Source organism: Phacochoerus africanus, chromosome 15 (assembly GCF_016906955.1).
Source record: "Phacochoerus africanus isolate WHEZ1 chromosome 15, ROS_Pafr_v1, whole genome shotgun sequence".
Classification (NCBI taxonomy): Eukaryota; Metazoa; Chordata; class Mammalia; order Artiodactyla; family Suidae; genus Phacochoerus; species Phacochoerus africanus.
This window is the reverse complement of record NC_062558.1, coordinates 128155751-128168447: the sequence shown is the minus strand read 5'-3', so window position 1 is coordinate 128168447 and position 12697 is coordinate 128155751. Positions and strand designations below refer to the sequence as shown.

The 12697-nt window shown below is 47.2% G+C and overlaps 1 long non-coding RNA gene across 1 annotated transcript in view; it reads right to left on the bottom strand.

Moving 5' to 3' along the window:
• Positions 1–12697, bottom strand: part of LOC125116659 (uncharacterized) — a 60251-nt gene that overhangs the window by 32517 nt on the left and 15037 nt on the right. Inside the window, exon 3 of the long non-coding RNA XR_007132398.1 lies at positions 7576–7740. This is a non-coding gene — a long non-coding RNA (uncharacterized LOC125116659). The remainder of the gene's footprint in view (positions 1–7575; positions 7741–12697) is intronic.

Here is a 12697-nt window from a genome sequence, read left to right as displayed (position 1 = left end):
TAGAGCAATTATGTCAAGTACACATTATTATGCGAGGGACCCCAATTATACAAGTTCACCGATGGGTACTGCACGGAGGAAGGTACTGACCTTGCCACAAAATGTCACGAGGTAGCAAGGATGATGGGAATACGGTTAGATGGGGAGAAAACGTGAGGAACGGTGAACAAGTTGTGAAGGAGTTTTACTCCCTCATTGGGGGTCAGTAAAGCCTCAAAACCCTGAAGGACATTATTTTCCATCTGTCCTTCCACTGCAGTTGATGACGACACCACAGAGGGTTGGACACCGACATGGAATTTAGGCAATGGTTTTCGAAATTAACTGCACTCTCCATTCAAAGGAGAAGTCATTTGTCCTGAATAATAATGGAAATCATTGGAAGAGAAGCACTGCAATTTGGGGTAGGACATTTTACACTTTCGAAATGACTACTGTATTCTTCAACGTTCCGGGAAATCGAGAATCGCTGGGTGTTGGCGAAAGAGTCGGACGTAGAAGGAGAAGGAGGGATGTGAAGAAAAGGAGGAAGGATGAATTAGAATCAACGGAAACCAAGTCGGACCAACCAGAGGCCCTACCCATCAAATCCACACAAATGAAATACCTTTCTGCCTCTCCGTTTCCACATCACAGGAAGTGCCTGATGGTTTTCTCCATCTTTAGAAAGTATATTTGGGGTGGTCAAACAAGACGGCTACTCAAGGGAACATGCAACATTCACCCGGGGGGATCTGAAGGACCCCAAGAAATAGACAGTCGCCCCCCGCCCCCGCCCCGAGCAGCTGATAGGAACCAGATCTTTTTCACTCTCAGTTGGTTAAGAAATGTCAAACATCTCAAAAGAGTGTTCTGCCTATGTTCTCCTCTAGGAGATAAGCAGTGAGGTCCTACTGCACAGCACAGGGAACTATATCCAGTCTCTTGGGAGAGAACATGATGGAAGAGAATATGAGAAAGAGAATATATATATATATATATATATATATATATATATATATATATACACATATACACACACACACACACACGACGGGGTCCTTTTGCTGTACAGCAGACACTGGCACTACACTGTAAATCAACTCTAATTTAAAATTTTTTCATTTTTTAAAAAATTTTAAAAGGCTAAGAAAAAAAAAACATTAAAAAAAGAGAAATGTCAAACATATCAAGACACCCCAAACAGAGAAAACAAACTGTAGTTTCAAACACGAGACCTGATTTCAAGTCCTAAAAGTAGACATTCTGAATCGCAGCCCATGATTTATGAACCAGGTCTTTTGACGCTGGCATTTCTCAGTGGCTGCAGGCACCGGTTGATTTAAAGATGGTTAATGATTGTCCAGCGTCGTCTGGGGACTCCAGTGAGGTGGGACATACACCCCAGATAACCCCACTGGTGCTTTGAGAAGCAGCCCCATGCTCCATGGCCACCCACCTTCTTCCATCAAACACTCTGCATCCATGGGAGCTGTCCTCCTGCAGAACACAGGTCACGGTCCCCAGAACAAGTTCCACTCAGCAGGAAACCACGCCTGGTTAACGTGCAACAGATTTCCTGGGACAGAATCAACCTTTGTCATTGTCCTCAGGGCTGAGGAGAACTCTTGGCCCCCAGTGGGCCTCCGCTATAAATCTGTCAGCTGCCCTCACTCTGTGTGTGGAAGCTCTTCATTGACTGCAGTACAAACCACAGCAGCTAATATTTATTGGAGGTTTATTTCACCCCGAACCTCAAGCTAAACATCCTATTGACCACGTCACCCCATGGAACACCCCACTGGCATGATGGGGTTGTGACCATTCCCATCTTACACACAAGGAAACCAAGATGCCAGATGATTCAGCAACAAGTCCCATGCCTCCTGCCAGTAGGTGGCAAGACCAGGATTTGAACCGAGATCAGTCGGCCTCCTTGTTTGGAATGACCCGACTCTTATGCCTCATTCTTATTTTCACCTGAGCATACAAAAATTCCCCGTAACCCAAAATGCTCCTGCTTGGTAGAAGGAAAAGGAAGGTCCTTCTGTAGCAGGATGGCCGCTTTTTTTTTCTTTTTTTTTTTTTTTTTCTTTTTAAGGCTGCACCTGTAGCATATGAAAGTTCCCAGGCTAGGGGTCCAATTGGAGCTGCAGCTGTCGGCCCACACCACGGCCATGGCAATGCAGGATCCGACCTCATCTGCAACCTACACCACAGCTCACAGCAACACCAGATCCTTCACCCACTGGTTGAAATGCCAGGTTTCAAACCTGCATCCTCATGGATACTAGTCAAGTTTGTTTACGGCTGAGCCACACGGGAACTCTAAGGACAGCCACTTTTGACATGCCTCTCGGACGGCTTTGTTGGAAGGTCCACACATCCACTCTTTGTGAAGATGAAAGTCCATGGGGGGCACTTGGATAGACAGAGTCTGTGATTCCTGCTCTCTAGGAGTCAGAGACTTACAATGTCATTGCAACATGGCATTGGAACAGACTTCTGCTGAACATCACTAAGCTGGCACCACCAAGTTGGCACTGAGCTGGGTAGGGACACCACAGACCCTACCCTCCAGCAACTTATAACCTGTCTGCCCCCAAACATCCTAGGTGCTGGGAGGTCCACACTTTAGCCCAAATGCGGGGTCAAAACCAAGTGTGGTGGAGGCGTGCGGAGGGGTGAGATCATTGTGAGTTGAGGTCATTGCCACTCTCCAGGAGATGAAAGCAAAAACAGCCCTGACAGATGCCCTCGGCATCCCTGTCATTTCTAAGTATTTCCCTGGAGATGGTTATTTAGGAAAGCTGGAATGATATTGCCTGCCATGGCCACATCTGTACAGCAGCCCTGGACTAAGGACTCCCCAGAGCGGCCTTTCAGCCTCCATGGTTCCATGTTGGTGATAAAACTTTAGAAGAAGATCACATAAGGCTGGACCCCCGCAATTGCTAAGGTTCACCAAGGTTGAAAAAGCTTCTTGAACTTGGCTCTGATCTTGAATAACATGTACGAGCTGCTTTAACACTCCAAAGGGTAACTTCTAGTGGAAATAGCCTGGCGCTCTTTCTCCAGGAGAACCACAAGGGCACACCCTCTTCTCAGAGCCCTGACCAAGGCTCTGGGGAGTCCTCCCAGCCTTCAGTGGACCAATTTTCCAAAGTGCTCTGTAATTAACGCCTCCCAGAAGGGATCCTCTTCTTGTCACTGAGAAGAGAAAAATAAAAGCATTCCTGCAACTGTTTTATACCTTGGGCAGAACAGATTCACTTTTGGCCATCTCCAATAAAGTACCCATGATGTGTACAAGAGAGGCCAATATTTTACAGGACAGCCCGTCAAAGACCCTTCAAGCACACTCACCACTTTTAAATACAGAAGTAGAACTGACATAGAAATTGCAGGAGACATTATTGCTACTAACAGAACTGTTTGGGAGTTCCCATCGTGGCTCAGTGGTTAACGCATCCAGCTAGGAACCATGAGGTTGCAGGTTCGATCCCTGGCCCTGCTCAGTGGGTTAAGGATCCAGCATTGCCCTGAGCTGTGGTGTAGGTTGCAGATGTGGCTCAGATCCCACATGCCTGTGGCTGTGGCATAGGCTGGCAGCTACAGCTCCGATTCGACCCCTAGCCTGGGAACCTCCATAAGCCCTAAAAAAGCCAAAAAGAAAAAAAAAAAAACTGTTTGAATTTTTCCTATGGAGGTTTTTTTGTTTGTTTGTTTGTTTGTTTTTGCCATACCATGGCATGCGAAAGTTCCCAGACCAGGGTTCCAACCCACGCCACAGTAATAACAACACCCAGTCTTTAACTTCCAGGCCACCAAGGAACTCCTCTGTGGAATTTCTGCAAGAGAATAGCTAGTTTACTTTTTGTGATACCTCGCATGGAGCCCCTTAAGTATAAATTGTTTCTATACAAGGCATGGAGTTATTTATTCACTTACCAAATATTTATTGAGATCGTACTAAATGCAAGACACTAAGCCAGATGCTAGAGAAAACTGACAAAGTCTCTCCTTTCATATAGCATGCGTTTTTGTGGCAGAAACAGACACAAATAAGATGAGATTTACCGTTCGTTAAATCTATTAGAATTTGTGATAGATGCTGTGCAAAAAATAGAAACAAGAAGTGACTAATTTTAAAGGAGAGGTATATTATGGGCTCAGGCTCAAGGAGGACCTCACCATGGAGGGAACCTTCGTAGGAGAAAGGAGCCAGCCTTGCAAAGGGCAGAAAGAGATCTTTCAGGCTTGAGCAAATGTCCTGGGGCAGGACGGAGGAGGGCTGAATTGAATAAGGTTGAACCTGAGAGAGAAGCCATGGGGAGTGTGAGGAGTGAGAGGAGAGGGACTGGAGGACTGGGCAGGGGCCAAGCCAGGTGCTCCATGCCCTGAATGTGGCCTGTCTTCTCCAGGCTTCTGCCAGGCTTCATTCAGCAACTTGACACAACAGACCAGTGCCTGACTCCTCCCCCCTCCCCTACTTAGCGCTCCAGGAGCACTACCCTGGGACTTAAAAGGAAAAAAAACCAACACACTCTGGCCACCCTCTGCTTTGTTCCAGGGGTTTCCACAGCGGCGAGGAAGAAGCAGGCTCTCTAAAGAGTGTGGGTGATGGTCCCTCAGGCACATGTTCTCCCACCCCATCGAGCCAGCCCAGGGTGGCTGCACTCAGAATGCTGCCACGGTCGTTGATAATAATTGTTGCATTAATTGGTGCTGTCCGGACCAGACAGAACGTAAAAGATCCCACTGTGTCCAATAATTAATGTTTTTCCCTCACTGCAACGCCATTAATAAGGGGCTCTTCCAAGAAACGAGTAATTGGCTGGTGGGGTGTCATTAGGGTATTTATAGATAAGCTTTGGTCTGGAGACAGAGAGGAAAGCTGATTATGTTTATTTAGACTCTATTATCTATCGCTAATGTGTTATCCTGCGTTCCGATCGTCCCCATTCTCTGGGTCCTAATAATACTGGGCACACTCGCCATGTAATTTCAATGACCTGCAACTCGGCTTTCTCTCTGTGGCAGGGGGCGAGGGGGATGCGGGGGCGGGGAGCTGTTCGCAGGTTCTGCCTGCTCCCCCTCATCCGCTGTGAACCTTCCCTTTGCACGGAGAAATTGAGAGCCAGGCTCTCGGAAGTACCAGAAAGACAGTTTCTTCTAATTAAACCTCAGAGGAGTGGAAGTTTCCTGGGTTTGTGATTATCTGAAGGGTTTTTGAAAATGTAAATCTGGCTTGGGGAAACCTCGCTTTGAAATAGAGGGCGAGGAAGAGGCAGCTTGGGCTTGAGATGCTCCCTCAGTGGTAACAAGTGATGAAGTCTTAGCGACTGAGCAGACCCGGCAGAAACACGCATCTCACTGAGGAGGGGACACGCTTACAAGTGCTCCCTGGACCCTGGGAAGTGGCCACGGGAGGCATGGGAGGCTGATTTTTCGCCTGGAAGCCTTTGATCCATTTGTTCTTTGCTAGAATTTTCAGAAGAGGTTTCTTAGGTGTCTTTAAAAAGTATAGATATGCACCGCAATGTGGATGGATTTAATGCCACTGGATTATGCAGTTAAAAATGATTAAAACAGAGTTCCCATTGTGGCTTAGCAGGTTAAAAACCTGAGGTAGTCTCCATGAGGATGTGGGTTCAATCCCTGCCCTGGCCTTGCTCAGTGCGTTAAAGATCCGGCATCGCCACAAGCTGTGGTATAGGTTGCAGATGCAGCTCGGATCCCACATGGCTATGGCATAGGCCTCAGCTGTAGCTCTGATTCAACACCTAGCCCAGGAACAATTCCACATGCTGCAGGTACAGCCATAAAAAGCAAAAAAAAAAAAAAATTAGGAGTTCTCGTCGTGGCACAGTGGTTAACGAATCTGACTAGGAACCATGAGGTTGCAGGTTTGATCCCTGGCCTTGCTCAGTGGGTTAAGGATCTGGCGTTGCCATGAGCTGTGGTGCAGTTCGCAGACACGGCTCAGATCCCACTTTGCTGTGGCTCTGGCATAGGCCAGTGGCTACAGCTCTGATTCGACCCCTAGCCTGGGAACCTCCATATGCCATGGACACAGCCCTAGAAAAGGCAAAAAGACAAAAAAAAAAGCAAAAAAATTATTAAAACAAATTTTATGTTATATGTATTTTATCACAATAAAAAATCACTAAGAAAATAAATAGAATAATATAACTTTAAGCATAGTTTAAAAGCCTAAGGAAGAACATTAACTTTGTAATGTATCTAATATTAATTTTAGAAACCAAATAGACCTTTTTTTTTTACTTTTTCAACTTTTATTAATATACAGTTGATTTGATTGATGTCAAGTTTGTGCTAATTTCTGCTGTACAACAAAGTGATTCCATTTCCCACGTACACACATCCATTCTCTTTCAGCTTCCTCTCCCAAACAGATCACCACAGAACACTGTGTAGAGTTCTCTGCGAGATCCAGGAGGAAGCCCCGTCAACTTCTAAATGGTGTCTTCTGAGATAAAACTACCTCGAGTTAATTTTTCAAAGCCCTAAAATTACTGATAATAATTCAAGACAATTAATTCATCAATTGAGTGAGCTGGACTCAGTGGGACTCTCGATAGACCTCAGTCTTACTCATTTCGACACCTTGCAGTTTCACTACTGCTGTGGACAATTCTTGACCCACTCCGGGCTGAAATCTCACACAAGTTCCACAGCTTTTCCTGTGACGCTCATAAATAAAGTACCCAGGCCCATCCAATAATTTTTAAAAGGTGCAGCTAGATGTGCATGTGCTTTTACCCTCTGTATACATAATACCTGTCACTCCCGTTCACATTTCTTAACTGCACTGGGTGGTGGGAAAATGTGGGTTTAGGAGTCTGGACACCTGGGTTCAAGTTCAGGGTCTGCGCATGTCACATGGTCTATAAGGGATGGGAAGACACGTGACCTCGTGAGATGCGGCCAGGCTCAGGCGCACTTGGCAGGGTTTCTTTCGGGAAGAAGTGAGATGATGCCTGTGGAGGTGCCCAGTGAGCACTTGCAGAGAAGGGGCCCCTGGAATATCTGTCTCTCCCCATCTGCCCCATGTGTGAGAGCATCTGACACTCACAGGTGTCTACATGCCCCCCAAACCTGCCCTGCCAACCTGTAAAGGTCACACCCGGGATACCCAACCCGCCTCTAGTGTTGAAATCAGCTCCCAAAAGCTGCCCTGTGCATGAATGTGTGATGTAACTTTGCAAATTAAATGTGCAATGCTTTTAGGAAAACGCTGCCCTTTCCTTGCCTGCTCCCTACCGCTGGGACCAGGTAATTTGTGGGCACATCTGCTGCAGGTGTCGGGGAAGACTCTTGGAGATATTCTTAGCTCCTGGCCTGGGGTCTGAAGGGGTAGGAACTGGCTCCGGCGACACAGTGATGCCTGCAGCATCGGGCAGGTAACAGGAGTGGGGCAGGAAGGGCTGCGAGCCAGGCTGGACCTGGGCAGGGTGAGCAGGTGGATCAGCAGGCAAGGAAGCCACAGAGCACTGCTCTCGGGGGCAGGAAAGGGAGGCAGGTACCCCAACCCCTCTCCCCCTAAACCCCTATTTATTAGATATCACTTACCAGATATTTCCTGCTCCAAGCAAGCAGCTTAACCCCTCTCGGCCTCAGTGATCTCATTTGTATGGGAGGCGTACAGACTTGCTTAGCTCATGGGCTGAGGTTGTTCTGGCTGGTAGCACTTTAATTTACAGGGTGCCTGCCAGGCAGCCAGCATTGTGCCAGGTGCTGGAAGGAGAGGGACGGAAGATCAAAGAGAAAAGGAGGCGGCATAATTGTCACCCTTGCCTGAGAGAACCCATCACTTCATCGGCAAATCCTGCCATGGCGCCTCATTTTTCTGAGCTTCAAATCCAAATTCTGTCTCAAGATCCACAGAAAACTTTGTGATCCAGCCCTGGTACTTCTCTCAGCCTATATTTTGCGATGGTTCCTTTGCTAGCCTGAAACAGAATCCAGAGGTAATGTAATTTATCTACCCAAGATGTTTTAATCACTATAATAACATATTAACTTGAATATGGAGGGGGGAAAAGTAATTTGTATCAAAGCAAGATGCACTTCAGTAGCTAAGTTCTGTGACAAGACTTCACTCATCAGCCCGAGAATTTGTGTTCGTGTGAAAAGTCATAGTGAATGCCACCACGAGAAGCACAGACTGACAACAGCGGTGTTGTTTTGGAGACGCGAATACCAAGAGTGATGTTGCCAGGGATGACATGATTTTCCCAACATGGCAAACCCTGCTTGATAATGTTCCCAACAAAACACAGAGTGATCGCCCCTTAATTTATGCAGTAGTTCCATTCCTAGAAAAATTCAGGGTATCATTAACACCGTGCTGACATTACTTTCTGTGTATATGAATTAGAGAGTTATGTCCAGGCTTAGATCAGTAGAAGTTGGCTTTTTACCTACGTGATTATCTCCTGGGACATCCCCAAATCTGCAGGACCCAGGCCAGTCCATCTTTGTGTAGGACTCTTAAAGGCACCGACTGAAATCTTGCACCCTTGGTGCCTACTCATTGCTTATCTGGCATCTCCCCCCGACAAATACCCCAAGTGACCTCTAGAGGACATATCACCCTCCTGGGACCCACAGATCTAACCTCTCTGTCTACCTCCCAACATTGGTCTTATTCTACCTGCTTCCTGTTGACAGTGTTCTCAGCCACACAGCTTTTTTTTTTTAAGGGCCTTTGCACATGCTGTTCCCTCTGCCAGGAATGCTCTTCCCCAGCTGTTCACATGGCAACCTTCCCATCCCTCATGTCTCTGCTCGCCTAACATTTGCACTAGAGTGGCTTTCCCTAGCTGCCCTGTCTACAGAGCACACATCCCCAGCCCAGCTGGCCTCAATTTCATCACCCTGTTCTTGGCCCTCGGGGCACATATCCTGCTATAAGGATCTTTTTCTAGGCTGTCTTCCCCACCCAGGTCAGCCCACTTTTCTGAAAGGGTCAGAAAGCAAACATTTCAGGCTTCGCCAGCCCTACGCTGTCACGACAACTCAAGCCTGCCCCTGTTCCTCCAAAGTGGTCACACACAATATGCAAATAAGTGGGCGTGGCTGGGCACCAGTAAAACTTTATTTACAAAACCGGCAGAGGCTGGATTCAGCCCATAGGCAGCAGTTGGCCAATCCCTGAACTAGATGCTCAGCTCCTCATCTGTCTGGTTTACTCTTAAATTCTTCTGGTCTCATACAGTGTGACATGGATGCTAAGAACTGAAGGAATATACATTGAAGAAATGAGTTTGTCTGGCTGGAATGAGGAACGACTGAAAACACAAGAAACACCTACTAGTCTTGGCACCTATGGAAGCAGTTCCCCGCTGGTCACACACCCTGGCACTCTCCGAGTCCTGAGAAGGGTGGGCAGGAGAATTCAGGGAGAGCTTCCTGGAGGAAGTGGCCCTGAGCAGTAGCTAAAGAAAGATGGGATTTGGTGGACCACGGTAGTCATGACGAATACTTGATCAGTCATGAATTCATCCCCTCACTCAGGACACTTGTTGAGTGTGGTCTCAGATTCTGGCAATGCACAGATGAACACACAATGCTCCCCAGGGCCAGAGAAGACTTTGACCCTGTCGTTAGGACAGTCTGGGGATTCCAGGGCCTCTGTGGACCAGTCGCACTTCTGGGTGCCCCATGCACAGGTGAGACCAGGGTCACACCCATCCGAGTATGGCTCAGTAGTACCCCAAATAGACATTTATCCCACTGACCTTCCGCATCATCCAGGCCCACTGTGCTGTGCTTGGGAAATCAGTGCACCTGTCCTCAGCATTGCCCCAAACCCTCACCTCCCACCCAATGCAGTCATGGGGTCCCAGTCCTCTGCCCTCCCTCACCTCAATTGCAGTCTGTCCCTGGAACCCCCATCATGATTAAGCAGCAGCATAATCATATGCTCATCCCAGGAAGGGATGCCCTAAGGGTGGTTCTGCAGACAGATGCCAGGGGGGATTCTGAGCCACGGTGCCTCTGTGCCATCAGAGCACCAGGACACATCCCTTCCCAGGCAGTGTGTGTGTGTGTGTTTTGTTTTGTTTTGTTTTTTAGGGCTGAACTTGCAGCACATGGAAGGCTAGGGGTCAAATCAGAGCCGCAGCTGCCAGCCTACATCACAGCCACAGCAACACCAGGACTGAGCCATGTCTGCGAACTACACCACAGCTCACGGCAAGGCTGGATACTTAACCCACTGAGCGAGGCCAGGGATCAAACCCACATCCTCATGGATACTAGTCAGGTATGTTACTGCTGAGCCACAAGAGGGGGACCTCCCCCAGGCAGTTTTAAGTAACAGGGGAGGGACATTTCAGCAGCATGATGGGTACCTTGAGACCATGAGGGACAATTCTTTGACCTTTTAAGAAATTATCTGAAATTCTTTTTTAAAAAGAGTCAAAGCTATCCCCACTCTTCCCTCTTGGTTGTCTTCCCTCCAAAGTTCAAGGCTTTGTACCTCCTGCAAACATCAGCTGCTCTTCTTTCCTTCTTTGCTTGGGCTTCTCGGAAATTCAGAGCCAAATACACAGTAGCCCAAATCATCCAGACCCTCATGGTGGGCATGTTGAATAGTAAGTCCTCCTTTGAATGGATTTTGCTGCCTTCTTTTCCCTCCCCTTGGATTTCTGGTCAGTTTTTGAAGGTGTAATGGATGCATTTCTATAGGCCAACTCACATCCTTCTAGAGATGAAGGTGACTTCTGTGTAAAAATAATCATAATTTCTGAATGTTTCCTCCGTCTCTCTAGCCCCTCCAACTCTGAGCCCATTTTATTAATGTTGGACTTAATTATTTTGAAGTTTAATTTAAACAAGGCAACTTTTGGTTAATATTTCAAAAGTAACATATTTTCTACCTGCTAACAGGGGTAAAAATAGACAAATGAATTTCTCAACACAATTTTGACATCGTGTCACTACAACAAACAAGGACACACTTTCTGCAGGAACTCCACACCACAGCCACCTTCTTAATCTCCACCCTGTGCCCTGGGGTGACCTCGAGTTAATGTGCCACATGGGGCAACCCCATGGCACTCTTGCAGGGAACATTGGGAGAGTTAGGGACCACAGCCCAGAAGCTACTAAGGGTCACCCCCAAATCCCCAGAGGGCTGCTCCTAGTGAAGTGACTAAGAGCCAAGCTTTGGGACAAAAGGACCCTTCATTCATTCCTTGGTTTCTTGGCCCATTCAATAAAGCAAGTACATTTCGGGGTCAGGCTTGCTGAGCACTGGGAAATGGGAAAACACAGAAAGTTCATGCCCCCCGGCCCTCCCCTTGGAGAGTGGGGAGACCCCAATAAGCAAGGGAGCTACCAAGTGAACGAGGTCATTCCAACCTGTGCTAATGGAACAATAAGCAGAGGGGCAGGGGGAGGTGGACACATTAGGAAAGGCCTCTCCACAAATGAACCATCTACAAAACAGAGACAGACTCACAGACACAGAGCAGACTCATGGTCGCCTAGGGGGAGTGGGGGAGGGCCTGGGAGTTGGGGTTCAGAGATGCAAACTATTACATGTAGAATGGAGAAGCAGTGGGGTCCTGCTGTATAGCACAGACAACCATATCCAATCTGCTGAGATAGACCGTGATGGAAAATAATATAAAAAAAGAATGTGTGTCTGTATATATATATATATATATATATATATATATATATGACTGTGTCACTTTGCTGTACAACAGAAATTGGCACAACATTGTAAATTAAGTGTACTTTAATTGAAAGAAAAAGAAAGAAAGAAAGAAAGAAAGAAAGAAAGAAAGAAAGAAAGAAAGAAAGAAGAAAGAAAGAAAGAAAGAAAGAAAGAAGAAGGAAAGAAAGAAAGAAAGAAAGAAAGAAAGAAAGAAAGAAAGAAAGAAAGAAAGAAAGAAAGAAAGAAAGAAAGAAAGAAAGAAAGAAAGAAAGGAAAGAAAGAGAGAGAAAGAAAGAAAGGCCTCTCAGAGGAGGAGACATCTGACGGATTACGAGAAGGGCAGCAGAAGCGTGTCAAGGAAAATAACACTAAAAGTCCAAAGCAGGGAAAAAAACACATGGAGGTAGAAGGTACTAAAGTGGCGAGGCCAATGAGGCTTCAGAAAACTGTCCAGAGTCCCTGCAGGTGTGCCAGTGGGGCCAAGACGATGTCATAAGAGAGGAGAAAAGAGGACAAACACTGATCTTGACGGTGGGAGAATCAAAACACAGAACAAAGAGCGGAGGTTAAAAAAAAAAAATAGGGAAGAAGCTGGGATCCTCTCTTTCTAGAATAAACCAGTGGCTCTCCTGCAAGTGGGCATCACTGGACGGGAGAGCCAGGGGCGCTGTCAGTCTGCACACCTGCAGTTCTAAGGGTCTGCTTCCTTCCACGCCTATCTGAGGACCCCAGGCCTCCCTGCCACTACCAAGCCTGGTGGCTGTGACATCTTCAGTGGCGTTCAGGAGACCACGATGCTGTGCTGAGAATCACTGATGACCCTTTATCATCAAGCTCAAGCCCTTTCCTCTGCACCTGCCTTGAGCTTATGCTGTTCTGGGTCCCCCTTTGTAGAGGGATAAATCCACTGGATGAACAGCAAGGGTTTCCTGCCCCATCAATGAGGGGGTGATGCTCTCGAACCCTTCAGAAAATATCCACCCGTGCCAGCAAACTCAGGGCCCTCATCTGGGGCCTGCTGGC